Raw genomic sequence first — 24,567 nt, 5'->3', positions numbered from 1 at the left:
TGCAAACAACAGAGGACGCTGCTGCTTCAGTAAACAGCACTGACTGTGCCACTGCTCAACTGTCAATCACTGTGCAGACAGTTCAGCTCACAGTGCACAAACCACACTTTCATATTATCACATTACACAGTTGACAAGTTGAGAGAAAGAAAGAAAGTAAGAAAGTCGAGCAAAGACACCCGCGCTTGACATACACAGCCATGTCTGTGATGGTGTGGATCATCATGTATAAAGGGGGTAGTTGTCACTTGCTCTGCGGCTTACGGCCATACCACCCTGAGCACGCCCGATCTCGTCCGATCTCGGAAGCTAAGCAGGGTCGGGCCTGGTTAGTACTTGGGTGGAAGACCGCCTGGGAATACCAGGTGCTGTAAGCTTTTTCACTTTTCTGTGCAAACAACAGAGGACGCTGCTGCTTCAGTAAACAGCACTGACTGTGCCACTGCTCAACTGTCAATCACTGTGCAGACAGTTCAGCTCACAGTGCACAAACCACACTTTCATATTATCACATTACACAGTTGACAAGTTGACAAGTTGAGAGAAAGAAAGAAAGAAAGAAAGTCAAGCAAAGACACCCGCGCTTGACATACACAGCCATGTCTGTGATGGTGTGGATCATCATGTATAAAGGGGGTAGTTGTCACTTGCTCTGCGGCTTACGGCCATACCACCCTGAGCACGCCCGATCTCGTCCGATCTCGGAAGCTAAGCAGGGTCGGGCCTGGTTAGTACTTGGATGGGAGACCGCCTGGGAATACCAGGTGCTGTAAGCTTTTTCACTTTTCTGTGCAAACAACAGAGGACGCTGCTGCTTCAGTAAACAGCACTGACTGTGCCACTGCTCAACTGTCAATCACTGTGCAGACAGTTCAGCTCACAGTGCACAAACCACACTTTCATATTATCACATTACACAGTTGACAAGTTGAGAGAAAGAAAGAAAGAAAGAAAGTCAAGCAAAGACACCCGCGCTTGACATACACAGCCATGTCTGTGATGGTGTGGATCATCATGTATAAAGGGGGTAGTTGTCACTTGCTCTGCGGCTTACGGCCATACCACCCTGAGCACGCCCGATCTCGTCAGATCTCGGAAGCTAAGCAGGGTCGGGCCTGGTTAGTACTTGGATGGGAGACCGCCTGGGAATACCAGGTGCTGTAAGCTTTTTCACTTTTCTGTGCAAACAACAGAGGACGCTGCTGCTTCAGTAAACAGCACTGACTGTGCCACTGCTCAACTGTCAATCACTGTGCAGACAGTTCAGCTCACAGTGCACAAACCACACTTTCATATTATCACATTACACAGTTGACAAGTTGAGAGAAAGAAAGAAAGAAAGAAAGTCGAGCAAAGACACCCGCGCTTGACATACACAGCCATGTCTGTGATGGTGTGGATCATCATGTATAAAGGGGGTAGTTGTCACTTGCTCTGCGGCTTACGGCCATACCACCCTGAGCACGCCCGATCTCGTCCGATCTCGGAAGCTAAGCAGGGTCGGGCCTGGTTAGTACTTGGATGGGAGACCGCCTGGGAATACCAGGTGCTGTAAGCTTTTTCACTTTTCTGTGCAAACAACAGAGGACGCTGCTGCTTCAGTAAACAGCACTGACTGTGCCACTGCTCAACTGTCAATCACTGTGCAGACAGTTCAGCTCACAGTGCACAAACCACACTTTCATATTATCACATTACACAGTTGACAAGTTGAGAGAAAGAAAGAAAGTAAGAAAGTCGAGCAAAGACACCCGCGCTTGACATACACAGCCATGTCTGTGATGGTGTGGATCATCATGTATAAAGGGGGTAGTTGTCACTTGCTCTGCGGCTTACGGCCATACCACCCTGAGCACGCCCGATCTCGTCCGATCTCGGAAGCTAAGCAGGGTCGGGCCTGGTTAGTACTTGGGTGGAAGACCGCCTGGGAATACCAGGTGCTGTAAGCTTTTTCACTTTTCTGTGCAAACAACAGAGGACGCTGCTGCTTCAGTAAACAGCACTGACTGTGCCACTGCTCAACTGTCAATCACTGTGCAGACAGTTCAGCTCACAGTGCACAAACCACACTTTCATATTATCACATTACACAGTTGACAAGTTGAGAGAAAGAAAGAAAGAAAGAAAGTCGAGCAAAGACACCCGCGCTTGACATACACAGCCATGTCTGTGATGGTGTGGATCATCATGTATAAAGGGGGTAGTTGTCACTTGCTCTGCGGCTTACGGCCATACCACCCTGAGCACGCCCGATCTCGTCAGATCTCGGAAGCTAAGCAGGGTCGGGCCTGGTTAGTACTTGGATGGGAGACCGCCTGGGAATACCAGGTGCTGTAAGCTTTTTCACTTTTCTGTGCAAACAACAGAGGACGCTGCTGCTTCAGTAAACAGCACTGACTGTGCCACTGCTCAACTGTCAATCACTGTGCAGACAGTTCAGCTCACAGTGCACAAACCACACTTTCATATTATCACATTACACAGTTGACAAGTTGAGAGAAAGAAAGAAAGTAAGAAAGTCGAGCAAAGACACCCGCGCTTGACATACACAGCCATGTCTGTGATGGTGTGGATCATCATGTATAAAGGGGGTAGTTGTCACTTGCTCTGCGGCTTACGGCCATACCACCCTGAGCACGCCCGATCTCGTCCGATCTCGGAAGCTAAGCAGGGTCGGGCCTGGTTAGTACTTGGGTGGAAGACCGCCTGGGAATACCAGGTGCTGTAAGCTTTTTCACTTTTCTGTGCAAACAACAGAGGACGCTGCTGCTTCAGTAAACAGCACTGACTGTGCCACTGCTCAACTGTCAATCACTGTGCAGACAGTTCAGCTCACAGTGCACAAACCACACTTTCATATTATCACATTACACAGTTGACAAGTTGACAAGTTGAGAGAAAGAAAGAAAGAAAGAAAGTCAAGCAAAGACACCCGCGCTTGACATACACAGCCATGTCTGTGATGGTGTGGATCATCATGTATAAAGGGGGTAGTTGTCACTTGCTCTGCGGCTTACGGCCATACCACCCTGAGCACGCCCGATCTCGTCCGATCTCGGAAGCTAAGCAGGGTCGGGCCTGGTTAGTACTTGGATGGGAGACCGCCTGGGAATACCAGGTGCTGTAAGCTTTTTCACTTTTCTGTGCAAACAACAGAGGACGCTGCTGCTTCAGTAAACAGCACTGACTGTGCCACTGCTCAACTGTCAATCACTGTGCAGACAGTTCAGCTCACAGTGCACAAACCACACTTTCATATTATCACATTACACAGTTGACAAGTTGAGAGAAAGAAAGAAAGAAAGAAAGTCAAGCAAAGACACCCGCGCTTGACATACACAGCCATGTCTGTGATGGTGTGGATCATCATGTATAAAGGGGGTAGTTGTCACTTGCTCTGCGGCTTACGGCCATACCACCCTGAGCACGCCCGATCTCGTCAGATCTCGGAAGCTAAGCAGGGTCGGGCCTGGTTAGTACTTGGATGGGAGACCGCCTGGGAATACCAGGTGCTGTAAGCTTTTTCACTTTTCTGTGCAAACAACAGAGGACGCTGCTGCTTCAGTAAACAGCACTGACTGTGCCACTGCTCAACTGTCAATCACTGTGCAGACAGTTCAGCTCACAGTGCACAAACCACACTTTCATATTATCACATTACACAGTTGACAAGTTGACAAGTTGAGAGAAAGAAAGAAAGAAAGAAAGTCAAGCAAAGACACCCGCGCTTGACATACACAGCCATGTCTGTGATGGTGTGGATCATCATGTATAAAGGGGGTAGTTGTCACTTGCTCTGCGGCTTACGGCCATACCACCCTGAGCACGCCCGATCTCGTCCGATCTCGGAAGCTAAGCAGGGTCGGGCCTGGTTAGTACTTGGATGGGAGACCGCCTGGGAATACCAGGTGCTGTAAGCTTTTTCACTTTTCTGTGCAAACAACAGAGGACGCTGCTGCTTCAGTAAACAGCACTGACTGTGCCACTGCTCAACTGTCAATCACTGTGCAGACAGTTCAGCTCACAGTGCACAAACCACACTTTCATATTATCACATTACACAGTTGACAAGTTGAGAGAAAGAAAGAAAGAAAGAAAGTCGAGCAAAGACACCCGCGCTTGACATACACAGCCATGTCTGTGATGGTGTGGATCATCATGTATAAAGGGGGTAGTTGTCACTTTCTCTGCGGCTTACGGCCATACCACCCTGAGCACGCCCGATCTCGTCCGATCTCGGAAGCTAAGCAGGGTCGGGCCTGGTTAGTACTTGGATGGGAGACCGCCTGGGAATACCAGGTGCTGTAAGCTTTTTCACTTTTCTGTGCAAACAACAGAGGACGCTGCTGCTTCAGTAAACAGCACTGACTGTGCCACTGCTCAACTGTCAATCACTGTGCAGACAGTTCAGCTCACAGTGCACAAACCACACTTTCATATTATCACATTACACAGTTGACAAGTTGAGAGAAAGAAAGAAAGAAAGAAAGTCGAGCAAAGACACCCGCGCTTGACATACACAGCCATGTCTGTGATGGTGTGGATCATCATGTATAAAGGGGGTAGTTGTCACTTGCTCTGCGGCTTACGGCCATACCACCCTGAGCACGCCCGATCTCGTCAGATCTCGGAAGCTAAGCAGGGTCGGGCCTGGTTAGTACTTGGATGGGAGACCGCCTGGGAATACCAGGTGCTGTAAGCTTTTTCACTTTTCTGTGCAAACAACAGAGGACGCTGCTGCTTCAGTAAACAGCACTGACTGTGCCACTGCTCAACTGTCAATCACTGTGCAGACAGTTCAGCTCACAGTGCACAAACCACACTTTCATATTATCACATTACACAGTTGACAAGTTGAGAGAAAGAAAGAAAGTAAGAAAGTCGAGCAAAGACACCCGCGCTTGACATACACAGCCATGTCTGTGATGGTGTGGATCATCATGTATAAAGGGGGTAGTTGTCACTTGCTCTGCGGCTTACGGCCATACCACCCTGAGCACGCCCGATCTCGTCCGATCTCGGAAGCTAAGCAGGGTCGGGCCTGGTTAGTACTTGGGTGGAAGACCGCCTGGGAATACCAGGTGCTGTAAGCTTTTTCACTTTTCTGTGCAAACAACAGAGGACGCTGCTGCTTCAGTAAACAGCACTGACTGTGCCACTGCTCAACTGTCAATCACTGTGCAGACAGTTCAGCTCACAGTGCACAAACCACACTTTCATATTATCACATTACACAGTTGACAAGTTGACAAGTTGAGAGAAAGAAAGAAAGAAAGAAAGTCAAGCAAAGACACCCGCGCTTGACATACACAGCCATGTCTGTGATGGTGTGGATCATCATGTATAAAGGGGGTAGTTGTCACTTGCTCTGCGGCTTACGGCCATACCACCCTGAGCACGCCCGATCTCGTCCGATCTCGGAAGCTAAGCAGGGTCGGGCCTGGTTAGTACTTGGATGGGAGACCGCCTGGGAATACCAGGTGCTGTAAGCTTTTTCACTTTTCTGTGCAAACAACAGAGGACGCTGCTGCTTCAGTAAACAGCACTGACTGTGCCACTGCTCAACTGTCAATCACTGTGCAGACAGTTCAGCTCACAGTGCACAAACCACACTTTCATATTATCACATTACACAGTTGACAAGTTGAGAGAAAGAAAGAAAGAAAGAAAGTCAAGCAAAGACACCCGCGCTTGACATACACAGCCATGTCTGTGATGGTGTGGATCATCATGTATAAAGGGGGTAGTTGTCACTTGCTCTGCGGCTTACGGCCATACCACCCTGAGCACGCCCGATCTCGTCAGATCTCGGAAGCTAAGCAGGGTCGGGCCTGGTTAGTACTTGGATGGGAGACCGCCTGGGAATACCAGGTGCTGTAAGCTTTTTCACTTTTCTGTGCAAACAACAGAGGACGCTGCTGCTTCAGTAAACAGCACTGACTGTGCCACTGCTCAACTGTCAATCACTGTGCAGACAGTTCAGCTCACAGTGCACAAACCACACTTTCATATTATCACATTACACAGTTGACAAGTTGAGAGAAAGAAAGAAAGAAAGAAAGTCGAGCAAAGACACCCGCGCTTGACATACACAGCCATGTCTGTGATGGTGTGGATCATCATGTATAAAGGGGGTAGTTGTCACTTGCTCTGCGGCTTACGGCCATACCACCCTGAGCACGCCCGATCTCGTCCGATCTCGGAAGCTAAGCAGGGTCGGGCCTGGTTAGTACTTGGATGGGAGACCGCCTGGGAATACCAGGTGCTGTAAGCTTTTTCACTTTTCTGTGCAAACAACAGAGGACGCTGCTGCTTCAGTAAACAGCACTGACTGTGCCACTGCTCAACTGTCAATCACTGTGCAGACAGTTCAGCTCACAGTGCACAAACCACACTTTCATATTATCACATTACACAGTTGACAAGTTGAGAGAAAGAAAGAAAGTAAGAAAGTCGAGCAAAGACACCCGCGCTTGACATACACAGCCATGTCTGTGATGGTGTGGATCATCATGTATAAAGGGGGTAGTTGTCACTTGCTCTGCGGCTTACGGCCATACCACCCTGAGCACGCCCGATCTCGTCCGATCTCGGAAGCTAAGCAGGGTCGGGCCTGGTTAGTACTTGGGTGGAAGACCGCCTGGGAATACCAGGTGCTGTAAGCTTTTTCACTTTTCTGTGCAAACAACAGAGGACGCTGCTGCTTCAGTAAACAGCACTGACTGTGCCACTGCTCAACTGTCAATCACTGTGCAGACAGTTCAGCTCACAGTGCACAAACCACACTTTCATATTATCACATTACACAGTTGACAAGTTGAGAGAAAGAAAGAAAGAAAGAAAGTCGAGCAAAGACACCCGCGCTTGACATACACAGCCATGTCTGTGATGGTGTGGATCATCATGTATAAAGGGGGTAGTTGTCACTTGCTCTGCGGCTTACGGCCATACCACCCTGAGCACGCCCGATCTCGTCAGATCTCGGAAGTTAAGCAGGGTCGGGCCTGGTTAGTACTTGGATGGGAGACCGCCTGGGAATACCAGGTGCTGTAAGCTTTTTCACTTTTCTGTGCAAACAACAGAGGACGCTGCTGCTTCAGTAAACAGCACTGACTGTGCCACTGCTCAACTGTCAATCACTGTGCAGACAGTTCAGCTCACAGTGCACAAACCACACTTTCATATTATCACATTACACAGTTGACAAGTTGAGAGAAAGAAAGAAAGAAAGAAAGTCGAGCAAAGACACCCGCGCTTGACATACACAGCCATGTCTGTGATGGTGTGGATCATCATGTATAAAGGGGGTAGTTGTCACTTACTCTGCGGCTTACGGCCATACCACCCTGAGCACGCCCGATCTCGTCCGATCTCGGAAGCTAAGCAGGGTCGGGCCTGGTTAGTACTTGGATGGGAGACCGCCTGGGAATACCAGGTGCTGTAAGCTTTTTCACTTTTCTGTGCAAACAACAGAGGACGCTGCTGCTTCAGTAAACAGCACTGACTGTGCCACTGCTCAACTGTCAATCACTGTGCAGACAGTTCAGCTCACAGTGCACAAACCACACTTTCATATTATCACATTACACAGTTGACAAGTTGACAAGTTGAGAGAAAGAAAGAAAGAAAGAAAGTCGAGCAAAGACACCCGCGCTTGACATACACAGCCATGTCTGTGATGGTGTGGATCATCATGTATAAAGGGGGTAGTTGTCACTTGCTCTGCGGCTTACGGCCATACCACCCTGAGCACGCCCGATCTCGTCCGATCTCGGAAGCTAAGCAGGGTCGGGCCTGGTTAGTACTTGGATGGGAGACCGCCTGGGAATACCAGGTGCTGTAAGCTTTTTCACTTTTCTGTGCAAACAACAGAGGACGCTGCTGCTTCAGTAAACAGCACTGACTGTGCCACTGCTCAACTGTCAATCACTGTGCAGACAGTTCAGCTCACAGTGCACAAACCACACTTTCATATTATCACATTACACAGTTGACAAGTTGAGAGAAAGAAAGAAAGAAAGAAAGTCGAGCAAAGACACCCGCGCTTGACATACACAGCCATGTCTGTGATGGTGTGGATCATCATGTATAAAGGGGGTAGTTGTCACTTGCTCTGCGGCTTACGGCCATACCACCCTGAGCACGCCCGATCTCGTCAGATCTCGGAAGCTAAGCAGGGTCGGGCCTGGTTAGTACTTGGATGGGAGACCGCCTGGGAATACCAGGTGCTGTAAGCTTTTTCACTTTTCTGTGCAAACAACAGAGGACGCTGCTGCTTCAGTAAACAGCACTGACTGTGCCACTGCTCAACTGTCAATCACTGTGCAGACAGTTCAGCTCACAGTGCACAAACCACACTTTCATATTATCACATTACACAGTTGACAAGTTGAGAGAAAGAAAGAAAGAAAGAAAGTCGAGCAAAGACACCCGCGCTTGACATACACAGCCATGTCTGTGATGGTGTGGATCATCATGTATAAAGGGGGTAGTTGTCACTTGCTCTGCGGCTTACGGCCATACCACCCTGAGCACGCCCGATCTCGTCCGATCTCGGAAGCTAAGCAGGGTCGGGCCTGGTTAGTACTTGGATGGGAGACCGCCTGGGAATACCAGGTGCTGTAAGCTTTTTCACTTTTCTGTGCAAACAACAGAGGACGCTGCTGCTTCAGTAAACAGCACTGACTGTGCCACTGCTCAACTGTCAATCACTGTGCAGACAGTTCAGGTCACAGTGCACAAACCACACTTTCATATTATCACATTACACAGTTGACAAGTTGACAAGTTGAGAGAAATAAAGAAAGAAAGAAAGTCGAGCAAAGACACCCGCGCTTGACATACGCAGCCATGTCTGTGATGGTGTGGATCATCATGTATAAAGGGGGTAGTTGTCACTTGCTCTGCGGCTTACGGCCATACCACCCTGAGCACGCCCGATCTCGTCCGATCTCGGAAGCTAAGCAGGGTCGGGCCTGGTTAGTACTTGGATGGGAGACCGCCTGGGAATACCAGGTGCTGTAAGCTTTTTCACTTTTCTGTGCAAACAACAGAGGACGCTGCTGCTTCAGTAAACAGCACTGACTGTGCCACTGCTCAACTGTCAATCACTGTGCAGACAGTTCAGCTCACAGTGCACAAACCACACTTTCATATTATCACATTACACAGTTGACAAGTTGAGAGAAAGAAAGAAAGAAAGAAAGTCGAGCAAAGACACCCGCGCTTGACATACACAGCCATGTCTGTGATGGTGTGGATCATCATGTATAAAGGGGGTAGTTGTCACTTGCTCTGCGGCTTACGGCCATACCACCCTGAGCACGCCTGATCTCGTCCGATCTCGGAAGCTAAGCAGGGTCGGGCCTGGTTAGTACTTGGATGGGAGACCGCCTGGGAATACCAGGTGCTGTAAGCTTTTTCACTTTTCTGTGCAAACAACAGAGGACGCTGCTGCTTCAGTAAACAGCACTGACTGTGCCACTGCTCAACTGTCAATCACTGTGCAGACAGTTCAGCTCACAGTGCACAAACCACACTTTCATATTATCACATTACACAGTTGACAAGTTGACAAGTTGAGAGAAAGAAAGAAAGAAAGAAAGTCAAGCAAAGACACCCGCGCTTGACATACACAGCCATGTCTGTGATGGTGTGGATCATCATGTATAAAGGGGGTAGTTGTCACTTTCTCTGCGGCTTACGGCCATACCACCCTGAGCACGCCCGATCTCGTCCGATCTCGGAAGCTAAGCAGGGTCGGGCCTGGTTAGTACTTGGATGGGAGACCGCCTGGGAATACCAGGTGCTGTAAGCTTTTTCACTTTTCTGTGCAAACAACAGAGGACGCTGCTGCTTCAGTAAACAGCACTGACTGTGCCACTGCTCAACTGTCAATCACTGTGCAGACAGTTCAGCTCACAGTGCACAAACCACACTTTCATATTATCACATTACACAGTTGACAAGTTGAGAGAAAGAAAGAAAGAAAGAAAGTCGAGCAAAGACACCCGCGCTTGACATACACAGCCATGTCTGTGATGGTGTGGATCATCATGTATAAAGGGGGTAGTTGTCACTTGCTCTGCGGCTTACGGCCATACCACCCTGAGCACGCCCGATCTCGTCCGATCTCGGAAGCTAAGCAGGGTCGGGCCTGGTTAGTACTTGGATGGGAGACCGCCTGGGAATACCAGGTGCTGTAAGCTTTTTCACTTTTCTGTGCAAACAACAGAGGACGCTGCTGCTTCAGTAAACAGCACTGACTGTGCCACTGCTCAACTGTCAATCACTGTGCAGACAGTTCAGCTCACAGTGCACAAACCACACTTTCATATTATCACATTACACAGTTGACAAGTTGACAAGTTGAGAGAAATAAAGAAAGAAAGAAAGTCGAGCAAAGACACCCGCGCTTGACATACGCAGCCATGTCTGTGATGGTGTGGATCATCATGTATAAAGGGGGTAGTTGTCACTTGCTCTGCGGCTTACGGCCATACCACCCTGAGCACGCCCGATCTCGGAAGCTAAGCAGGGTCGGGCCTGGTTAGTACTTGGATGGGAGACCGCCTGGGAATACCAGGTGCTGTAAGCTTTTTCACTTTTCTGTGCAAACAACAGAGGACGCTGCTGCTTCAGTAAACAGCACTGACTGTGCCACTGCTCAACTGTCAATCACTGTGCAGACAGTTCAGCTCACAGTGCACAAACCACACTTTCATATTATCACATTACACAGTTGACAAGTTGAGAGAAAGAAAGAAAGAAAGAAAGTCGAGCAAAGACACCCGCGCTTGACATACACAGCCATGTCTGTGATGGTGTGGATCATCATGTATAAAGGGGGTAGTTGTCACTTTCTCTGCGGCTTACGGCCATACCACCCTGAGCACGCCCGATCTCGTCCGATCTTGGAAGCTAAGCAGGGTCGGGCCTGGTTAGTACTTGGATGGGAGACCGCCTGGGAATACCAGGTGCTGTAAGCTTTTTCACTTTTCTGTGCAAACAACAGAGGACGCTGCTGCTTCAGTAAACAGCACTGACTGTGCCACTGCTCAACTGTCAATCACTGTGCAGACAGTTCAGCTCACAGTGCACAAACCACACTTTCATATTATCACATTACACAGTTGACAAGTTGAGAGAAAGAAAGAAAGAAAGAAAGTCGAGCAAAGACACCCGCGCTTGACATACACAGCCATGTCTGTGATGGTGTGGATCATCATGTATAAAGGGGGTAGTTGTCACTTTCTCTGCGGCTTACGGCCATACCACCCTGAGCACGCCCGATCTCGTCCGATCTCGGAAGCTAAGCAGGGTCGGGCCTGGTTAGTACTTGGATGGGAGACCGCCTGGGAATACCAGGTGCTGTAAGCTTTTTCACTTTTCTGTGCAAACAACAGAGGACGCTGCTGCTTCAGTAAACAGCACTGACTGTGCCACTGCTCAACTGTCAATCACTGTGCAGACAGTTCAGCTCACAGTGCACAAACCACACTTTCATATTATCACATTACACAGTTGACAAGTTGACAAGTTGAGAGAAAGAAAGAAAGAAAGAAAGTCAAGCAAAGACACCCGCGCTTGACATACACAGCCATGTCTGTGATGGTGTGGATCATCATGTATAAAGGGGGTAGTTGTCACTTTCTCTGCGGCTTACGGCCATACCACCCTGAGCACGCCCGATCTCGTCCGATCTCGGAAGCTAAGCAGGGTCGGGCCTGGTTAGTACTTGGATGGGAGACCGCCTGGGAATACCAGGTGCTGTAAGCTTTTTCACTTTTCTGTGCAAACAACAGAGGACGCTGCTGCTTCAGTAAACAGCACTGACTGTGCCACTGCTCAACTGTCAATCACTGTGCAGACAGTTCAGCTCACAGTGCACAAACCACACTTTCATATTATCACATTACACAGTTGACAAGTTGACAAGTTGAGAGAAATAAAGAAAGAAAGAAAGTCGAGCAAAGACACCCGCGCTTGACATACGCAGCCATGTCTGTGATGGTGTGGATCATCATGTATAAAGGGGGTAGTTGTCACTTGCTCTGCGGCTTACGGCCATACCACCCTGAGCACGCCCGATCTCGGAAGCTAAGCAGGGTCGGGCCTGGTTAGTACTTGGATGGGAGACCGCCTGGGAATACCAGGTGCTGTAAGCTTTTTCACTTTTCTGTGCAAACAACAGAGGACGCTGCTGCTTCAGTAAACAGCACTGACTGTGCCACTGCTCAACTGTCAATCACTGTGCAGACAGTTCAGCTCACAGTGCACAAACCACACTTTCATATTATCACATTACACAGTTGACAAGTTGAGAGAAAGAAAGAAAGAAAGAAAGTCGAGCAAAGACACCCGCGCTTGACATACACAGCCATGTCTGTGATGGTGTGGATCATCATGTATAAAGGGGGTAGTTGTCACTTTCTCTGCGGCTTACGGCCATACCACCCTGAGCACGCCCGATCTCGTCCGATCTCGGAAGCTAAGCAGGGTCGGGCCTGGTTAGTACTTGGATGGGAGACCGCCTGGGAATACCAGGTGCTGTAAGCTTTTTCACTTTTCTGTGCAAACAACAGAGGACGCTGCTGCTTCAGTAAACAGCACTGACTGTGCCACTGCTCAACTGTCAATCACTGTGCAGACAGTTCAGCTCACAGTGCACAAACCACACTTTCATATTATCACATTACACAGTTGACAAGTTGACAAGTTGAGAGAAAGAAAGAAAGAAAGAAAGTCAAGCAAAGACACCCGCGCTTGACATACACAGCCATGTCTGTGATGGTGTGGATCATCATGTATAAAGGGGGTAGTTGTCACTTTCTCTGCGGCTTACGGCCATACCACCCTGAGCACGCCCGATCTCGTCCGATCTCGGAAGCTAAGCAGGGTCGGGCCTGGTTAGTACTTGGATGGGAGACCGCCTGGGAATACCAGGTGCTGTAAGCTTTTTCACTTTTCTGTGCAAACAACAGAGGACGCTGCTGCTTCAGTAAACAGCACTGACTGTGCCACTGCTCAACTGTCAATCACTGTGCAGACAGTTCAGCTCACAGTGCACAAACCACACTTTCATATTATCACATTACACAGTTGACAAGTTGAGAGAAAGAAAGAAAGAAAGAAAGTCGAGCAAAGACACCCGCGCTTGACATACACAGCCATGTCTGTGATGGTGTGGATCATCATGTATAAAGGGGGTAGTTGTCACTTTCTCTGCGGCTTACGGCCATACCACCCTGAGCACGCCCGATCTCGTCCGATCTCGGAAGCTAAGCAGGGTCGGGCCTGGTTAGTACTTGGATGGGAGACCGCCTGGGAATACCAGGTGCTGTAAGCTTTTTCACTTTTCTGTGCAAACAACAGAGGACGCTGCTGCTTCAGTAAACAGCACTGACTGTGCCACTGCTCAACTGTCAATCACTGTGCAGACAGTTCAGCTCACAGTGCACAAACCACACTTTCATATTATCACATTACACAGTTGACAAGTTGAGAGAAAGAAAGAAAGAAAGAAAGTCGAGCAAAGACACCCGCGCTTGACAAACACAGCCATGTCTGTGATGGTGTGGATCATCATGTATAAAGGGGGTAGTTGTCACTTGCTCTGCGGCTTACGGCCATACCACCCTGAGCACGCCCGATCTCGTCCGATCTCGGAAGCTAAGCAGGGTCGGGCCTGGTTAGTACTTGGATGGGAGACCGCCTGGGAATACCAGGTGCTGTAAGCTTTTTCACTTTTCTGTGCAAACAACAGAGGACGCTGCTGCTTCAGTAAACAGCACTGACTGTGCCACTGCTCAACTGTCAATCACTGTGCAGACAGTTCAGCTCACAGTGCACAAACCACACTTTCATATTATCACATTACACAGTTGACAAGTTGAGAGAAAGAAAGAAAGAAAGAAAGTCGAGCAAAGACACCCGCGCTTGACATACACAGCCATGTCTGTGATGGTGTGGATCATCATGTATAAAGGGGGTAGTTGTCACTTGCTCTGCGGCTTACGGCCATACCACCCTGAGCACGCCCGTTCTCGGAAGCTAAGCAGGGTCGGGCCTGGTTAGTACTTGGATGGGAGACCGCCTGGGAATACCAGGTGCTGTAAGCTTTTTCACTTTTCTGTGCAAACAACAGAGGACGCTGCTGCTTCAGTAAACAGCACTGACTGTGCCACTGCTCAACTGTCAATCACTGTGCAGACAGTTCAGCTCACAGTGCACAAACCACACTTTCATATTATCACATTACACAGTTGACAAGTTGAGAGAAAGAAAGAAAGAAAGAAAGTCGAGCAAAGACACCCGCGCTTGACATACACAGCCATGTCTGTGATGGTGTGGATCATCATGTATAAAGGGGGTAGTTGTCACTTGCTCTGCGGCTTACGGCCATACCACCCTGAGCACGCCCGATCTCGTCCGATCTCGGAAGCTAAGCAGGGTCGGGCCTGGTTAGTACTTGGATGGGAGACCGCCTGGGAATACCAGGTGCTGTAAGCTTTTTCACTTTTCTGTGCAAACAACAGAGGACGCTGCTGCTTCAGTAAACAGCACTGACTGTGCCACTGCTCAACTGTCAATCACTGTGCAGACAGTTCAGCTCACAGTGCACAAACCACACTTTCATATTATCACATTACACAGTTGACAAGTTGAGAGAAAGAAAGAAAGAAAGAAAGTCGAGCAAAGACACCCGCGCTTGACATACACAGCCATGTCTGTGATGGTGTGGATCATCATGTATAAAGGGGGTAGTTGTCACTTGCTCTGCGGTTTACGGCCATACCACCCTGAGCACGCCCGATCTCGTCCGATCTCGGAAGCTAAGCAGGGTCGGGCCTGGTTAGTACTTGGATGGGAGACCGCCTGGGAATACCAGGTGCTGTAAGCTTTTTCACTTTTCTGTGCAAACAACAGAGGACGCTGCTGCTTCAGTAAACAGCACTGACTGTGCCACTGCTCAACTGTCAATCACTGTGCAGACAGTTCAGCTCACAGTGCACAAACCACACTTTCATATTATCACATTACACAGTTGACAAGTTGACAAGTTGAGAGAAATAAAGAAAGAAAGAAAGTCGAGCAAAGACACCCGCGCTTGACATACGCAGCCATGTCTGTGATGGTGTGGATCATCATGTATAAAGGGGGTAGTTGTCACTTGCTCTGCGGCTTACGGCCATACCACCCTGAGCACGCCCGATCTCGTCCGATCTCGGAAGCTAAGCAGGGTCGGGCCTGGTTAGTACTTGGATGGGAGACCGCCTGGGAATACCAGGTGCTGTAAGCTTTTTCACTTTTCTGTGCAAACAACAGAGGACGCTGCTGCTTCAGTAAACAGCACTGACTGTGCCACTGCTCAACTGTCAATCACTGTGCAGACAGTTCAGCTCACAGTGCACAAACCACACTTTCATATTATCACATTACACAGTTGACAAGTTGAGAGAAAGAAAGAAAGAAAGAAAGTCGAGCAAAGACACCCGCGCTTGACATACACAGCCATGTCTGTGATGGTGTGGATCATCATGTATAAAGGGGGTAGTTGTCACTTGCTCTGCGGCTTACGGCCATACCACCCTGAGCACGCCCGATCTCGTCCGATCTCGGAAGCTAAGCAGGGTCGGGCCTGGTTAGTACTTGGATGGGAGACCGCCTGGGAATACCAGGTGCTGTAAGCTTTTTCACTTTTCTGTGCAAACAACAGAGGACGCTGCTGCTTCAGTAAACAGCACTGACTGTGCCACTGCTCAACTGTCAATCACTGTGCAGACAGTTCAGCTCACAGTGCACAAACCACACTTTCATATTATCACATTACACAGTTGACAAGTTGACAAGTTGAGAGAAAGAAAGAAAGAAAGAAAGTCAAGCAAAGACACCCGCGCTTGACATACACAGCCATGTCTGTGATGGTGTGGATCATCATGTATAAAGGGGGTAGTTGTCACTTTCTCTGCGGCTTACGGCCATACCACCCTGAGCACGCCCGATCTCGTCCGATCTCGGAAGCTAAGCAGGGTCGGGCCTGGTTAGTACTTGGATGGGAGACCGCCTGGGAATACCAGGTGCTGTAAGCTTTTTCACTTTTCTGTGCAAACAACAGAGGACGCTGCTGCTTCAGTAAACAGCACTGACTGTGCCACTGCTCAACTGTCAATCACTGTGCAGACAGTTCAGCTCACAGTGCACAAACCACACTTTCATATTATCACATTACACAGTTGACAAGTTGAGAGAAAGAAAGAAAGAAAGAAAGTCGAGCAAAGACACCCGCGCTTGACATACACAGCCATGTCTGTGATGGTGTGGATCATCATGTATAAAGGGGGTAGTTGTCACTTGCTCTGCGGCTTACGGCCATACCACCCTGAGCACGCCCGATCTCGTCCGATCTCGGAAGCTAAGCAGGGTCGGGCCTGGTTAGTACTTGGATGGGAGACCGCCTGGGAATACCAGGTGCTGTAAGCTTTTTCACTTTTCTGTGCAAACAACAGAGGACGCTGCTGCTTCAGTAAACAGCACTGACTGTGCCACTGCTCAACTGTCAATCACTGTGCAGACAGTTCAGCTCACAGTGCACAAACCACACTTTCATATTATCACATTACACAGTTGACAAGTTGAGAGAAAGAAAGAAAGAAAGAAAGTCGAGCAAAGACACCCGCGCTTGACATACACAGCCATGTCTGTGATGGTGTGGATCATCATGTATAAAGGGGGTAGTTGTCACTTGCTCTGCGGCTTACGGCCATACCACCCTGAGCACGCCCGATCTCGTCCGATCTCGGAAACTAAGCAGGGTCGGGCCTGGTTAGTACTTGGGTGGGAGACCGCCTGGGAATACCAGGTGCTGTAAGCTTTTTCACTTTTCTGTGCAAACAACAGAGAACGCTGCTGCTTCAGTAAACAGCACTGACTGTGCCACTGCTCAACTGTCAATCACTGTGCAGACAGTTCAGCTCACAGTGCACAAACCACACTTTCATATTATCACATTACACAGTTGACAAGTTGAGAGAAAGAAAGAAAGAAAGAAAGTCGAGCAAAGACACCCGCGCTTGACATACACAGCCATGTCTGTGATGGTGTGGATCATCATGTATAAAGGGGGTAGTTGTCACTTACTCTGCGGCTTACGGCCATACCACCCTGAGCACGCCCGATCTCGTCCGATCTCGGAAGCTAAGCAGGGTCGGGCCTGGTTAGTACTTGGATGGGAGACCGCCTGGGAATACCAGGTGCTGTAAGCTTTTTCACTTTTCTGTGCAAACAACAGAGGACGCTGCTGCTTCAGTAAACAGCACTGACTGTGCCACTGCTCAACTGTCAATCACTGTGCAGACAGTTCAGCTCACAGTGCACAAACCACACTTTCATATTATCACATTACACAGTTGACAAGTTGACAAGTTGAGAGAAAGAAAGAAAGAAAGAAAGTCAAGCAAAGACACCCGCGCTTGACATACACAGCCATGTCTGTGATGGTGTGGATCATCATGTATAAAGGGGGTAGTTGTCACTTTCTCTGCGGCTTACGGCCATACCACCCTGAGCACGCCCGATCTCGTCCGATCTCGGAAGCTAAGCAGGGTCGGGCCTGGTTAGTACTTGGATGGGAGACCGCCTGGGAATACCAGGTGCTGTAAGCTTTTTCACTTTTCTGTGCAAACAACAGAGGACGCTGCTGCTTCAGTAAACAGCACTGACTGTGCCACTGCTCAACTGTCAATCACTGTGCAGACAGTTCAGCTCACAGTGCACAAACCACACTTTCATATTATCACATTACACAGTTGACAAGTTGAGAGAAAGAAAGAAAGAAAGAAAGTCGAGCAAAGACACCCGCGCTTGACATACACAGCCATGTCTGTGATGGTGTGGATCATCATGTATAAAGGGGGTAGTTGTCACTTGCTCTGCGGCTTACGGCCATACCACCCTGAGCACGCCCGATCTCGTCCGATCTCGGAAGCTAAGCAGGGTCGGGCCTGGTTAGTACTTGGATGGGAGACCGCCTGGGAATACCAGGTGCTGTAAGCTTTTTCACTTTTCTGTGCAAACAACAGAGGACGCTGCTGCTTCAGTAAACAGCACTGACTGTGCCACTGCTCAACTGTCAATCACTGTGCAGACAGTTCAGCTCACAGTGCACAAACCACACTTTCATATTATCACATTACACAGTTGACAAGTTGACAAGTTGAGAGAAATAAAGAAAGAAAGAAAGTCGAGCAAAGACACCCGCGCTTGACATACGCAGCCATGTCTGTGATGGTGTGGATCATCATGTATAAAGGGGGTAGTTGTCACTTGCTCTGCGGCTTACGGCCATACCACCCTGAGCACGCCCGATCTCGGAAGCTAAGCAGGGTCGGGCCTGGTTAGTACTTGGATGGGAGACCGCCTGGGAATACCAGGTGCTGTAAGCTTTTTCACTTTTCTGTGCAAACAACAGAGGACGCTGCTGCTTCAGTAAACAGCACTGACTGTGCCACTGCTCAACTGTCAATCACTGTGCAGACAGTTCAGCTCACAGTGCACAAACCACACTTTCATATTATCACATTACACAGTTGACAAGTTGAGAGAAAGAAAGAAAGAAAGAAAGTCGAGCAAAGACACCCGCGCTTGACATACACAGCCATGTCTGTGATGGTGTGGATCATCATGTATAAAGGGGGTAGTTGTCACTTTCTCTGCGGCTTACGGCCATACCACCCTGAGCACGCCCGATCTCGTCCGATCTCGGAAGCTAAGCAGGGTTGGGCCTGGTTAGTACTTGGATGGGAGACCGCCTGGGAATACCAGGTGCTGTAAGCTTTTTCACTTTTCTGTGCAAACAACAGAGGACGCTGCTGCTTCAGTAAACAGCACTGACTGTGCCACTGCTCAACTGTCAATCACTGTGCAGACAGTTCAGCTCACAGTGCACAAACCACACTTTCATATTATCACATTACACAGTTGACAAGTTGAGAGAAAGAAAGAAAGAAAGAAAGTCGAGCAAAGACACCCGCGCTTGACATACACAGCCATGTCTGTGATGGTGTGGATCATCATGTATAAAGGGGGTAGTTGTCACTTGCTCTGCGGCTTACGGCCATACCACCCTGAGCACGCCCGATCTCGTCCAATCTCGGAAGCTAAGCAGGGTCGGGCCTGGTTAGTACTTGGGTGGGAGACCGCCTGGGAATACCAGGTGCTGTAAGCTTTTTCACTTTTCTGTGCAAACAACAGAGGACGCTGCTGCTTCAGTAAACAGCACTGACTGTGCCACTGCTCAACTGTCAATCACTGTGCAGACAGTTCAGCTCACAGTGCACAAACCACACTTTCATATTATCACATTACACAGTTGACAAGTTGAGAGAAAGAAAGAAAGAAAGAAAGTCGAGCAAAGACACCCGCGCTTGACATACACAGCCATGTCTGTGATGGTGTGGATCATCATGTATAAAGGGGGTAGTTGTCACTTGCTCTGCGGCTTACGGCCATACCACCCTGAGCACGCCCGATCTCGTCCGATCTCGGAAACTAAGCAGGGTCGGGCCTGGTTAGTACTTGGGTGGGAGACCGCCTGGGAATACCAGGTGCTGTAAGCTTTTTCACTTTTCTGTGCAAACAACAGAGGACGCTGCTGCTTCAGTAAACAGCACTGACTGTGCCACTGCTCAACTGTCAATCACTGTGCAGACAGTTCAGCTCACAGTGCACAAACCACACTTTCATATTATCACATTACACAGTTGACAAGTTGACAAGTTGAGAGAAAGAAAGAAAGAAAGAAAGTCAAGCAAAGACACCCGCGCTTGACATACACAGCCATGTCTGTGATGGTGTGGATCATCATGTATAAAGGGGGTAGTTGTCACTTGCTCTGCGGCTTACGGCCATACCACCCTGAGCACGCCCGATCTCGTCCGATCTCGGAAGCTAAGCAGGGTCGGGCCTGGTTAGTACTTGGATGGGAGACCGCCTGGGAATACCAGGTGCTGTAAGCTTTTTCACTTTTCTGTGCAAACAACAGAGGACGCTGCTGCTTCAGTAAACAGCACTGACTGTGCCACTGCTCAACTGTCAATCACTGTGCAGACAGTTCAGCTCACAGTGCACAAACCACACTTTCATATTATCACATTACACAGTTGACAAGTTGAGAGAAAGAAAGAAAGAAAGAAAGTCGAGCAAAGACACCCGCGCTTGACATACACAGCCATGTCTGTGATGGTGTGGATCATCATGTATAAAGGGGGTAGTTGTCACTTTCTCTGCGGCTTACGGCCATACCACCCTGAGCACGCCCGATCTCGTCCGATCTCGGAAGCTAAGCAGGGTCGGGCCTGGTTAGTACTTGGATGGGAGACCGCCTGGGAATACCAGGTGCTGTAAGCTTTTTCACTTTTCTGTGCAAACAACAGAGGACGCTGCTGCTTCAGTAAACAGCACTGACTGTGCCACTGCTCAACTGTCAATCACTGTGCAGACAGTTCAGCTCACAGTGCACAAACCACACTTTCATATTATCACATTACACAGTTGACAAGTTGACAAGTTGAGAGAAAGAAAGAAAGAAAGAAAGTCAAGCAAAGACACCCGCGCTTGACATACACAGCCATGTCTGTGATGGTGTGGATCATCATGTATAAAGGGGGTAGTTGTCACTTGCTCTGCGGCTTACGGCCATACCACCCTGAGCACGCCCGATCTCGTCCGATCTCGGAAGCTAAGCAGGGTCGGGCCTGGTTAGTACTTGGATGGGAGACCGCCTGGGAATACCAGGTGCTGTAAGCTTTTTCACTTTTCTGTGCAAACAACAGAGGACGCTGCTGCTTCAGTAAACAGCACTGACTGTGCCACTGCTCAACTGTCAATCACTGTGCAGACAGTTCAGCTCACAGTGCACAAACCACACTTTCATATTATCACATTACACAGTTGACAAGTTGAGAGAAAGAAAGAAAGAAAGAAAGTCGAGCAAAGACACCCGCGCTTGACATACACAGCCATGTCTGTGATGGTGTGGATCATCATGTATAAAGGGGGTAGTTGTCACTTGCTCTGCGGCTTACGGCCATACCACCCTGAGCACGCCCGATCTCGTCCGATCTTGGAAGCTAAGCAGGGTCGGGCCTGGTTAGTACTTGGATGGGAGACCGCCTGGGAATACCAGGTGCTGTAAGCTTTTTCACTTTTCTGTGCAAACAACAGAGGACGCTGCTGCTTCAGTAAACAGCACTGACTGTGCCACTGCTCAACTGTCAATCACTGTGCAGACAGTTCAGCTCACAGTGCACAAACCACACTTTCATATTATCACATTACACAGTTGACAAGTTGAGAGAAAGAAAGAAAGAAAGAAAGTCGAGCAAAGACACCCGCGCTTGACATACACAGCCATGTCTGTGATGGTGTGGATCATCATGTATAAAGGGGGTAGTTGTCACTTTCTCTGCGGCTTACGGCCATACCACCCTGAGCACGCCCGATCTCGTCCGATCTCGGAAGCTAAGCAGGGTCGGGCCTGGTTAGTACTTGGATGGGAGACCGCCTGGGAATACCAGGTGCTGTAAGCTTTTTCACTTTTCTGTGCAAACAACAGAGGACGCTGCTGCTTCAGTAAACAGCACTGACTGTGCCACTGCTCAACTGTCAATCACTGTGCAGACAGTTCAGCTCACAGTGCACAAACCACACTTTCATATTATCACATTACACAGTTGACAAGTTGAGAGAAAGAAAGAAAGAAAGAAAGTCGAGCAAAGACACCCGCGCTTGACAAACACAGCCATGTCTGTGATGGTGTGGATCATCATGTATAAAGGGGGTAGTTGTCACTTGCTCTGCGGCTTACGGCCATACCACCCTGAGCACGCCCGATCTCGTCCGATCTCGGAAGCTAAGCAGGGTCGGGCCTGGTTAGTACTTGGATGGGAGACCGCCTGGGAATACCAGGTGCTGTAAGCTTTTTCACTTTTCTGTGCAAACAACAGAGGACGCTGCTGCTTCAGTAAACAGCACTGACTGTGCCACTGCTCAACTGTCAATCACTGTGCAGACAGTTCAGCTCACAGTGCACAAACCACACTTTCACATTACACAGTTGACAAGTTGAGAGAAAGAAAGAAAGAAAGAAAGTCGAGCAAAGACACCCGCGCTTGACATACACAGCCATGTCTGTGATGGTGTGGATCATCATGTATAAAGGGGGTAGTTGTCACTTGCTCTGCGGCTTACGGCCATACCACCCTGAGCACGCCCGATCTCGTCCGATCTCGGAAGCTAAGCAGGGTCGGGCCTGGTTAGTACTTGGATGGGAGACCGCCTGGGAATACCAGGTGCTGTAAGCTTTTTCACTTTTCTGTGCAAACAACAGAGGACGCTGCTGCTTCAGTAAACAGCACTGACTGTGCCACTGCTCAACTGTCAATCACTGTGCAGACAGTTCAGCTCACAGTGCACAAACCACACTTTCATATTATCACATTACACAGTTGACAAGTTGAGAGAAAGAAAGAAAGAAAGAAAGTCGAGCAAAGACACCCGCGCTTGACATACACAGCCATGTCTGTGATGGTGTGGATCATCATGTATAAAGGGGGTAGTTGTCACTTGCTCTCCGGCTTACGGCCATACCACCCTGAGCACGCCCGATCTCGTCCGATCTCGGAATCTAAGCAGGGTCGTGCCTGGTTAGTACTTGGATGGGAGACCGCCTGGGAATACCAGGTGCTGTAAGCTTTTTCACTTTTCTGTGCAAACAACAGAGGACGCTGCTGCTTCAGTAAACAGCACTGACTGTGCCACTGCTCAACTGTCAATCACTGTGCAGACAGTTCAGCTCACAGTGCACAAACCACACTTTCATATTATCACATTACACAGTTGACAAGTTGAGAGAAAGAAAGAAAGAAAGAAAGTCGAGCAAAGACACCCGCGCTTGACATACACAGCCATGTCTGTGATGGTGTGGATCATCATGTATAAAGGGGGTAGTTGTCACTTGCTCTGCGGCTTACGGCCATACCACCCTGAGCACGCCCGATCTTGTCCGATCTCGGAAGCTAAGCAGGGTCGGGCCTGGTTAGTACTTGGATGGGAGACCGCCTGGGAATACCAGGTGCTGTAAGCTTTTTCACTTTTCTGTGCAAACAACAGAGGACGCTGCTGCTTCAGTAAACAGCACTGACTGTGCCACTGCTCAACTGTCAATCACTGTGCAGACAGTTCAGCTCACAGTGCACAAACCACACTTTCATATTATCACATTACACAGTTGACAAGTTGAGAGAAAGAAAGAAAGAAAGAAAGTCGAGCAAAGACACCCGCGCTTGACATACACAGCCATGTCTGTGATGGTGTGGATCATCATGTATAAAGGGGGTAGTTGTCACTTGCTCTGCGGCTTACGGCCATACCACCCTGAGCACGCCCGATCTCGTCCGATCTCGGAAGCTAAGCAGGGTCGGGCCTGGTTAGTACTTGGATGGGAGACCGCCTGGGAATACCAGGTGCTGTAAGCTTTTTCACTTTTCTGTGCAAACAACAGAGGACGCTGCTGCTTCAGTAAACAGCACTGACTGTGCCACTGCTCAACTGTCAATCACTGTGCAGACAGTTCAGCTCACAGTGCACAAACCACACTTTCATATTATCACATTACACAGTTGACAAGTTGAGAGAAAGAAAGAAAGAAAGAAAGTCGAGCAAAGACACCCGCGCTTGACATACACAGCCATGTCTGTGATGGTGTGGATCATCATGTATAAAGGGGGTAGTTGTCACTTGCTCTGCGGCTTACGGCCATACCACCCTGAGCACGCCCGATCTCGTCCGATCTCGGAAGCTAAGCAGGGTCGGGCCTGGTTAGTACTTGGATGGGAGACCGCCTGGGAATACCAGGTGCTGTAAGCTTTTTCACTTTTCTGTGCAAACAACAGAGGACGCTGCTGCTTCAGTAAACAGCACTGACTGTGCCACTGCTCAACTGTCAATCACTGTGCAGACAGTTCAGCTCACAGTGCACAAACCACACTTTCATATTATCACATTACACAGTTGACAAGTTGAGAGAAAGAAAGAAAGAAAGAAAGTCGAGCAAAGACACCCGCGCTTGACATACACAGCCATGTCTGTGATGGTGTGGATCATCATGTATAAAGGGGGTAGTTGTCACTTGCTCTGCGGCTTACGGCCATACCACCCTGAGCACGCCCGATCTCGTCCGATCTCGGAAGCTAAGCAGGGTCGGGCCTGGTTAGTACTTGGATGGGAGACCGCCTGGGAATACCAGGTGCTGTAAGCTTTTTCACTTTTCTGTGCAAACAACAGAGGACGCTGCTGCTTCAGTAAACAGCACTGACTGTGCCACTGCTCAACTGTCAATCACTGTGCAGACAGTTCAGCTCACAGTGCACAAACCACACTTTCATATTATCACATTACACAGTTGACAAGTTGAGAGAAAGAAAGAAAGAAAGAAAGTCGAGCAAAGACACCCGCGCTTGACATACACAGCCATGTCTGTGATGGTGTGGATCATCATGTATAAAGGGG

The 24,567-nt window shown here is 49.1% G+C and overlaps 58 non-coding genes and 4 pseudogenes across 58 annotated transcripts; all 62 read left to right on the top strand.

Annotated features, from left to right (window-relative positions):
• The first annotated feature begins 258 nt into the window (after window positions 1–258).
• LOC139615863 (5S ribosomal RNA) lies at window positions 259–377 on the top strand. The gene has a single exon (XR_011687729.1). It is a non-coding gene; the product is annotated as a 5S ribosomal RNA (ribosomal RNA).
• A 280-nt stretch (window positions 378–657) lies between these two features.
• Window positions 658–776, top strand: LOC139616553 (5S ribosomal RNA). Its single transcript, XR_011688217.1, has one exon. It is a non-coding gene; the product is annotated as a 5S ribosomal RNA (ribosomal RNA).
• Window positions 777–1,048: 272 nt separating this feature from the next.
• LOC139615636 (5S ribosomal RNA) lies at window positions 1,049–1,167 on the top strand. Its single transcript, XR_011687514.1, has one exon. It is a non-coding gene; the product is annotated as a 5S ribosomal RNA (ribosomal RNA).
• A 272-nt stretch (window positions 1,168–1,439) lies between these two features.
• On the top strand, window positions 1,440–1,558 carry LOC139616552 (5S ribosomal RNA). Its single transcript, XR_011688216.1, has one exon. It is a non-coding gene; the product is annotated as a 5S ribosomal RNA (ribosomal RNA).
• A 272-nt stretch (window positions 1,559–1,830) lies between these two features.
• LOC139615862 (5S ribosomal RNA) lies at window positions 1,831–1,949 on the top strand. The gene has a single exon (XR_011687728.1). It is a non-coding gene; the product is annotated as a 5S ribosomal RNA (ribosomal RNA).
• Window positions 1,950–2,221: 272 nt separating this feature from the next.
• On the top strand, window positions 2,222–2,340 carry LOC139615635 (5S ribosomal RNA). The gene has a single exon (XR_011687513.1). It is a non-coding gene; the product is annotated as a 5S ribosomal RNA (ribosomal RNA).
• A 272-nt stretch (window positions 2,341–2,612) lies between these two features.
• On the top strand, window positions 2,613–2,731 carry LOC139615860 (5S ribosomal RNA). The gene has a single exon (XR_011687726.1). It is a non-coding gene; the product is annotated as a 5S ribosomal RNA (ribosomal RNA).
• Window positions 2,732–3,011: 280 nt separating this feature from the next.
• LOC139616551 (5S ribosomal RNA) lies at window positions 3,012–3,130 on the top strand. Its single transcript, XR_011688215.1, has one exon. It is a non-coding gene; the product is annotated as a 5S ribosomal RNA (ribosomal RNA).
• A 272-nt stretch (window positions 3,131–3,402) lies between these two features.
• On the top strand, window positions 3,403–3,521 carry LOC139615634 (5S ribosomal RNA). Its single transcript, XR_011687512.1, has one exon. It is a non-coding gene; the product is annotated as a 5S ribosomal RNA (ribosomal RNA).
• A 280-nt stretch (window positions 3,522–3,801) lies between these two features.
• On the top strand, window positions 3,802–3,920 carry LOC139616550 (5S ribosomal RNA). Its single transcript, XR_011688214.1, has one exon. It is a non-coding gene; the product is annotated as a 5S ribosomal RNA (ribosomal RNA).
• Window positions 3,921–4,192: 272 nt separating this feature from the next.
• Window positions 4,193–4,311, top strand: LOC139616549 (5S ribosomal RNA). Its single transcript, XR_011688213.1, has one exon. It is a non-coding gene; the product is annotated as a 5S ribosomal RNA (ribosomal RNA).
• A 272-nt stretch (window positions 4,312–4,583) lies between these two features.
• Window positions 4,584–4,702, top strand: LOC139615633 (5S ribosomal RNA). Its single transcript, XR_011687511.1, has one exon. It is a non-coding gene; the product is annotated as a 5S ribosomal RNA (ribosomal RNA).
• Window positions 4,703–4,974: 272 nt separating this feature from the next.
• Window positions 4,975–5,093, top strand: LOC139615859 (5S ribosomal RNA). The gene has a single exon (XR_011687725.1). It is a non-coding gene; the product is annotated as a 5S ribosomal RNA (ribosomal RNA).
• A 280-nt stretch (window positions 5,094–5,373) lies between these two features.
• Window positions 5,374–5,492, top strand: LOC139616548 (5S ribosomal RNA). Its single transcript, XR_011688212.1, has one exon. It is a non-coding gene; the product is annotated as a 5S ribosomal RNA (ribosomal RNA).
• A 272-nt stretch (window positions 5,493–5,764) lies between these two features.
• LOC139615632 (5S ribosomal RNA) lies at window positions 5,765–5,883 on the top strand. Its single transcript, XR_011687510.1, has one exon. It is a non-coding gene; the product is annotated as a 5S ribosomal RNA (ribosomal RNA).
• A 272-nt stretch (window positions 5,884–6,155) lies between these two features.
• Window positions 6,156–6,274, top strand: LOC139616546 (5S ribosomal RNA). Its single transcript, XR_011688210.1, has one exon. It is a non-coding gene; the product is annotated as a 5S ribosomal RNA (ribosomal RNA).
• Window positions 6,275–6,546: 272 nt separating this feature from the next.
• LOC139615858 (5S ribosomal RNA) lies at window positions 6,547–6,665 on the top strand. Its single transcript, XR_011687724.1, has one exon. It is a non-coding gene; the product is annotated as a 5S ribosomal RNA (ribosomal RNA).
• Window positions 6,666–6,937: 272 nt separating this feature from the next.
• Window positions 6,938–7,056, top strand: LOC139615679 (5S ribosomal RNA). The gene has a single exon (XR_011687555.1). It is a non-coding gene; the product is annotated as a 5S ribosomal RNA (ribosomal RNA).
• Window positions 7,057–7,328: 272 nt separating this feature from the next.
• On the top strand, window positions 7,329–7,447 carry LOC139616545 (5S ribosomal RNA). The gene has a single exon (XR_011688209.1). It is a non-coding gene; the product is annotated as a 5S ribosomal RNA (ribosomal RNA).
• A 280-nt stretch (window positions 7,448–7,727) lies between these two features.
• LOC139616544 (5S ribosomal RNA) lies at window positions 7,728–7,846 on the top strand. Its single transcript, XR_011688208.1, has one exon. It is a non-coding gene; the product is annotated as a 5S ribosomal RNA (ribosomal RNA).
• Window positions 7,847–8,118: 272 nt separating this feature from the next.
• LOC139615631 (5S ribosomal RNA) lies at window positions 8,119–8,237 on the top strand. Its single transcript, XR_011687509.1, has one exon. It is a non-coding gene; the product is annotated as a 5S ribosomal RNA (ribosomal RNA).
• A 272-nt stretch (window positions 8,238–8,509) lies between these two features.
• Window positions 8,510–8,628, top strand: LOC139616542 (5S ribosomal RNA). The gene has a single exon (XR_011688207.1). It is a non-coding gene; the product is annotated as a 5S ribosomal RNA (ribosomal RNA).
• Window positions 8,629–8,908: 280 nt separating this feature from the next.
• On the top strand, window positions 8,909–9,027 carry LOC139616541 (5S ribosomal RNA). The gene has a single exon (XR_011688206.1). It is a non-coding gene; the product is annotated as a 5S ribosomal RNA (ribosomal RNA).
• Window positions 9,028–9,299: 272 nt separating this feature from the next.
• Window positions 9,300–9,418, top strand: LOC139615816 (5S ribosomal RNA). Its single transcript, XR_011687684.1, has one exon. It is a non-coding gene; the product is annotated as a 5S ribosomal RNA (ribosomal RNA).
• Window positions 9,419–9,698: 280 nt separating this feature from the next.
• Window positions 9,699–9,817, top strand: LOC139616540 (5S ribosomal RNA). The gene has a single exon (XR_011688205.1). It is a non-coding gene; the product is annotated as a 5S ribosomal RNA (ribosomal RNA).
• Window positions 9,818–10,089: 272 nt separating this feature from the next.
• LOC139616539 (5S ribosomal RNA) lies at window positions 10,090–10,208 on the top strand. The gene has a single exon (XR_011688204.1). It is a non-coding gene; the product is annotated as a 5S ribosomal RNA (ribosomal RNA).
• Window positions 10,209–10,488: 280 nt separating this feature from the next.
• On the top strand, window positions 10,489–10,597 carry LOC139616148 (5S ribosomal RNA; annotated as a pseudogene).
• Window positions 10,598–10,869: 272 nt separating this feature from the next.
• On the top strand, window positions 10,870–10,988 carry LOC139615853 (5S ribosomal RNA). Its single transcript, XR_011687719.1, has one exon. It is a non-coding gene; the product is annotated as a 5S ribosomal RNA (ribosomal RNA).
• A 272-nt stretch (window positions 10,989–11,260) lies between these two features.
• Window positions 11,261–11,379, top strand: LOC139616538 (5S ribosomal RNA). The gene has a single exon (XR_011688203.1). It is a non-coding gene; the product is annotated as a 5S ribosomal RNA (ribosomal RNA).
• Window positions 11,380–11,659: 280 nt separating this feature from the next.
• Window positions 11,660–11,778, top strand: LOC139616537 (5S ribosomal RNA). The gene has a single exon (XR_011688202.1). It is a non-coding gene; the product is annotated as a 5S ribosomal RNA (ribosomal RNA).
• Window positions 11,779–12,058: 280 nt separating this feature from the next.
• LOC139616146 (5S ribosomal RNA) lies at window positions 12,059–12,167 on the top strand (annotated as a pseudogene).
• A 272-nt stretch (window positions 12,168–12,439) lies between these two features.
• LOC139616536 (5S ribosomal RNA) lies at window positions 12,440–12,558 on the top strand. The gene has a single exon (XR_011688201.1). It is a non-coding gene; the product is annotated as a 5S ribosomal RNA (ribosomal RNA).
• Window positions 12,559–12,838: 280 nt separating this feature from the next.
• Window positions 12,839–12,957, top strand: LOC139616534 (5S ribosomal RNA). Its single transcript, XR_011688199.1, has one exon. It is a non-coding gene; the product is annotated as a 5S ribosomal RNA (ribosomal RNA).
• A 272-nt stretch (window positions 12,958–13,229) lies between these two features.
• LOC139616533 (5S ribosomal RNA) lies at window positions 13,230–13,348 on the top strand. Its single transcript, XR_011688198.1, has one exon. It is a non-coding gene; the product is annotated as a 5S ribosomal RNA (ribosomal RNA).
• A 272-nt stretch (window positions 13,349–13,620) lies between these two features.
• LOC139616532 (5S ribosomal RNA) lies at window positions 13,621–13,739 on the top strand. Its single transcript, XR_011688197.1, has one exon. It is a non-coding gene; the product is annotated as a 5S ribosomal RNA (ribosomal RNA).
• Window positions 13,740–14,011: 272 nt separating this feature from the next.
• LOC139616287 (5S ribosomal RNA) lies at window positions 14,012–14,120 on the top strand (annotated as a pseudogene).
• A 272-nt stretch (window positions 14,121–14,392) lies between these two features.
• On the top strand, window positions 14,393–14,511 carry LOC139616531 (5S ribosomal RNA). The gene has a single exon (XR_011688196.1). It is a non-coding gene; the product is annotated as a 5S ribosomal RNA (ribosomal RNA).
• A 272-nt stretch (window positions 14,512–14,783) lies between these two features.
• On the top strand, window positions 14,784–14,902 carry LOC139615748 (5S ribosomal RNA). The gene has a single exon (XR_011687621.1). It is a non-coding gene; the product is annotated as a 5S ribosomal RNA (ribosomal RNA).
• A 280-nt stretch (window positions 14,903–15,182) lies between these two features.
• Window positions 15,183–15,301, top strand: LOC139616530 (5S ribosomal RNA). Its single transcript, XR_011688195.1, has one exon. It is a non-coding gene; the product is annotated as a 5S ribosomal RNA (ribosomal RNA).
• Window positions 15,302–15,573: 272 nt separating this feature from the next.
• Window positions 15,574–15,692, top strand: LOC139616529 (5S ribosomal RNA). Its single transcript, XR_011688194.1, has one exon. It is a non-coding gene; the product is annotated as a 5S ribosomal RNA (ribosomal RNA).
• A 280-nt stretch (window positions 15,693–15,972) lies between these two features.
• LOC139616528 (5S ribosomal RNA) lies at window positions 15,973–16,091 on the top strand. Its single transcript, XR_011688193.1, has one exon. It is a non-coding gene; the product is annotated as a 5S ribosomal RNA (ribosomal RNA).
• Window positions 16,092–16,363: 272 nt separating this feature from the next.
• LOC139616526 (5S ribosomal RNA) lies at window positions 16,364–16,482 on the top strand. The gene has a single exon (XR_011688192.1). It is a non-coding gene; the product is annotated as a 5S ribosomal RNA (ribosomal RNA).
• Window positions 16,483–16,754: 272 nt separating this feature from the next.
• LOC139615987 (5S ribosomal RNA) lies at window positions 16,755–16,873 on the top strand. The gene has a single exon (XR_011687851.1). It is a non-coding gene; the product is annotated as a 5S ribosomal RNA (ribosomal RNA).
• Window positions 16,874–17,145: 272 nt separating this feature from the next.
• LOC139616525 (5S ribosomal RNA) lies at window positions 17,146–17,264 on the top strand. Its single transcript, XR_011688191.1, has one exon. It is a non-coding gene; the product is annotated as a 5S ribosomal RNA (ribosomal RNA).
• A 280-nt stretch (window positions 17,265–17,544) lies between these two features.
• LOC139616524 (5S ribosomal RNA) lies at window positions 17,545–17,663 on the top strand. The gene has a single exon (XR_011688190.1). It is a non-coding gene; the product is annotated as a 5S ribosomal RNA (ribosomal RNA).
• Window positions 17,664–17,935: 272 nt separating this feature from the next.
• LOC139616522 (5S ribosomal RNA) lies at window positions 17,936–18,054 on the top strand. Its single transcript, XR_011688188.1, has one exon. It is a non-coding gene; the product is annotated as a 5S ribosomal RNA (ribosomal RNA).
• Window positions 18,055–18,334: 280 nt separating this feature from the next.
• LOC139616145 (5S ribosomal RNA) lies at window positions 18,335–18,443 on the top strand (annotated as a pseudogene).
• Window positions 18,444–18,715: 272 nt separating this feature from the next.
• On the top strand, window positions 18,716–18,834 carry LOC139616693 (5S ribosomal RNA). The gene has a single exon (XR_011688350.1). It is a non-coding gene; the product is annotated as a 5S ribosomal RNA (ribosomal RNA).
• Window positions 18,835–19,106: 272 nt separating this feature from the next.
• LOC139616018 (5S ribosomal RNA) lies at window positions 19,107–19,225 on the top strand. The gene has a single exon (XR_011687881.1). It is a non-coding gene; the product is annotated as a 5S ribosomal RNA (ribosomal RNA).
• Window positions 19,226–19,497: 272 nt separating this feature from the next.
• Window positions 19,498–19,616, top strand: LOC139615986 (5S ribosomal RNA). The gene has a single exon (XR_011687850.1). It is a non-coding gene; the product is annotated as a 5S ribosomal RNA (ribosomal RNA).
• A 280-nt stretch (window positions 19,617–19,896) lies between these two features.
• On the top strand, window positions 19,897–20,015 carry LOC139616521 (5S ribosomal RNA). The gene has a single exon (XR_011688186.1). It is a non-coding gene; the product is annotated as a 5S ribosomal RNA (ribosomal RNA).
• A 272-nt stretch (window positions 20,016–20,287) lies between these two features.
• On the top strand, window positions 20,288–20,406 carry LOC139616520 (5S ribosomal RNA). Its single transcript, XR_011688185.1, has one exon. It is a non-coding gene; the product is annotated as a 5S ribosomal RNA (ribosomal RNA).
• Window positions 20,407–20,686: 280 nt separating this feature from the next.
• On the top strand, window positions 20,687–20,805 carry LOC139616519 (5S ribosomal RNA). The gene has a single exon (XR_011688184.1). It is a non-coding gene; the product is annotated as a 5S ribosomal RNA (ribosomal RNA).
• A 272-nt stretch (window positions 20,806–21,077) lies between these two features.
• LOC139615852 (5S ribosomal RNA) lies at window positions 21,078–21,196 on the top strand. Its single transcript, XR_011687718.1, has one exon. It is a non-coding gene; the product is annotated as a 5S ribosomal RNA (ribosomal RNA).
• A 272-nt stretch (window positions 21,197–21,468) lies between these two features.
• Window positions 21,469–21,587, top strand: LOC139616518 (5S ribosomal RNA). Its single transcript, XR_011688183.1, has one exon. It is a non-coding gene; the product is annotated as a 5S ribosomal RNA (ribosomal RNA).
• Window positions 21,588–21,859: 272 nt separating this feature from the next.
• LOC139616517 (5S ribosomal RNA) lies at window positions 21,860–21,978 on the top strand. Its single transcript, XR_011688182.1, has one exon. It is a non-coding gene; the product is annotated as a 5S ribosomal RNA (ribosomal RNA).
• Window positions 21,979–22,242: 264 nt separating this feature from the next.
• On the top strand, window positions 22,243–22,361 carry LOC139616516 (5S ribosomal RNA). Its single transcript, XR_011688180.1, has one exon. It is a non-coding gene; the product is annotated as a 5S ribosomal RNA (ribosomal RNA).
• A 272-nt stretch (window positions 22,362–22,633) lies between these two features.
• On the top strand, window positions 22,634–22,752 carry LOC139616097 (5S ribosomal RNA). The gene has a single exon (XR_011687956.1). It is a non-coding gene; the product is annotated as a 5S ribosomal RNA (ribosomal RNA).
• A 272-nt stretch (window positions 22,753–23,024) lies between these two features.
• On the top strand, window positions 23,025–23,143 carry LOC139615899 (5S ribosomal RNA). The gene has a single exon (XR_011687763.1). It is a non-coding gene; the product is annotated as a 5S ribosomal RNA (ribosomal RNA).
• Window positions 23,144–23,415: 272 nt separating this feature from the next.
• On the top strand, window positions 23,416–23,534 carry LOC139616515 (5S ribosomal RNA). Its single transcript, XR_011688179.1, has one exon. It is a non-coding gene; the product is annotated as a 5S ribosomal RNA (ribosomal RNA).
• Window positions 23,535–23,806: 272 nt separating this feature from the next.
• LOC139616514 (5S ribosomal RNA) lies at window positions 23,807–23,925 on the top strand. The gene has a single exon (XR_011688178.1). It is a non-coding gene; the product is annotated as a 5S ribosomal RNA (ribosomal RNA).
• A 272-nt stretch (window positions 23,926–24,197) lies between these two features.
• LOC139616513 (5S ribosomal RNA) lies at window positions 24,198–24,316 on the top strand. Its single transcript, XR_011688177.1, has one exon. It is a non-coding gene; the product is annotated as a 5S ribosomal RNA (ribosomal RNA).
• The last annotated feature ends 251 nt before the right edge of the window (window positions 24,317–24,567 follow it).

Source organism: Trachinotus anak, unplaced genomic scaffold (assembly GCF_046630095.1).
Source record: "Trachinotus anak isolate AG129_WGS33_773 ecotype Australia unplaced genomic scaffold, CSIRO_AGI_Tana_v1 ptg000056l, whole genome shotgun sequence".
Taxonomy (NCBI): domain Eukaryota; kingdom Metazoa; phylum Chordata; class Actinopteri; order Carangiformes; family Carangidae; genus Trachinotus; species Trachinotus anak.
The sequence above is the reverse complement of the archived record's forward strand: the minus strand, read 5'-3'. Positions and strand labels throughout refer to the sequence as shown.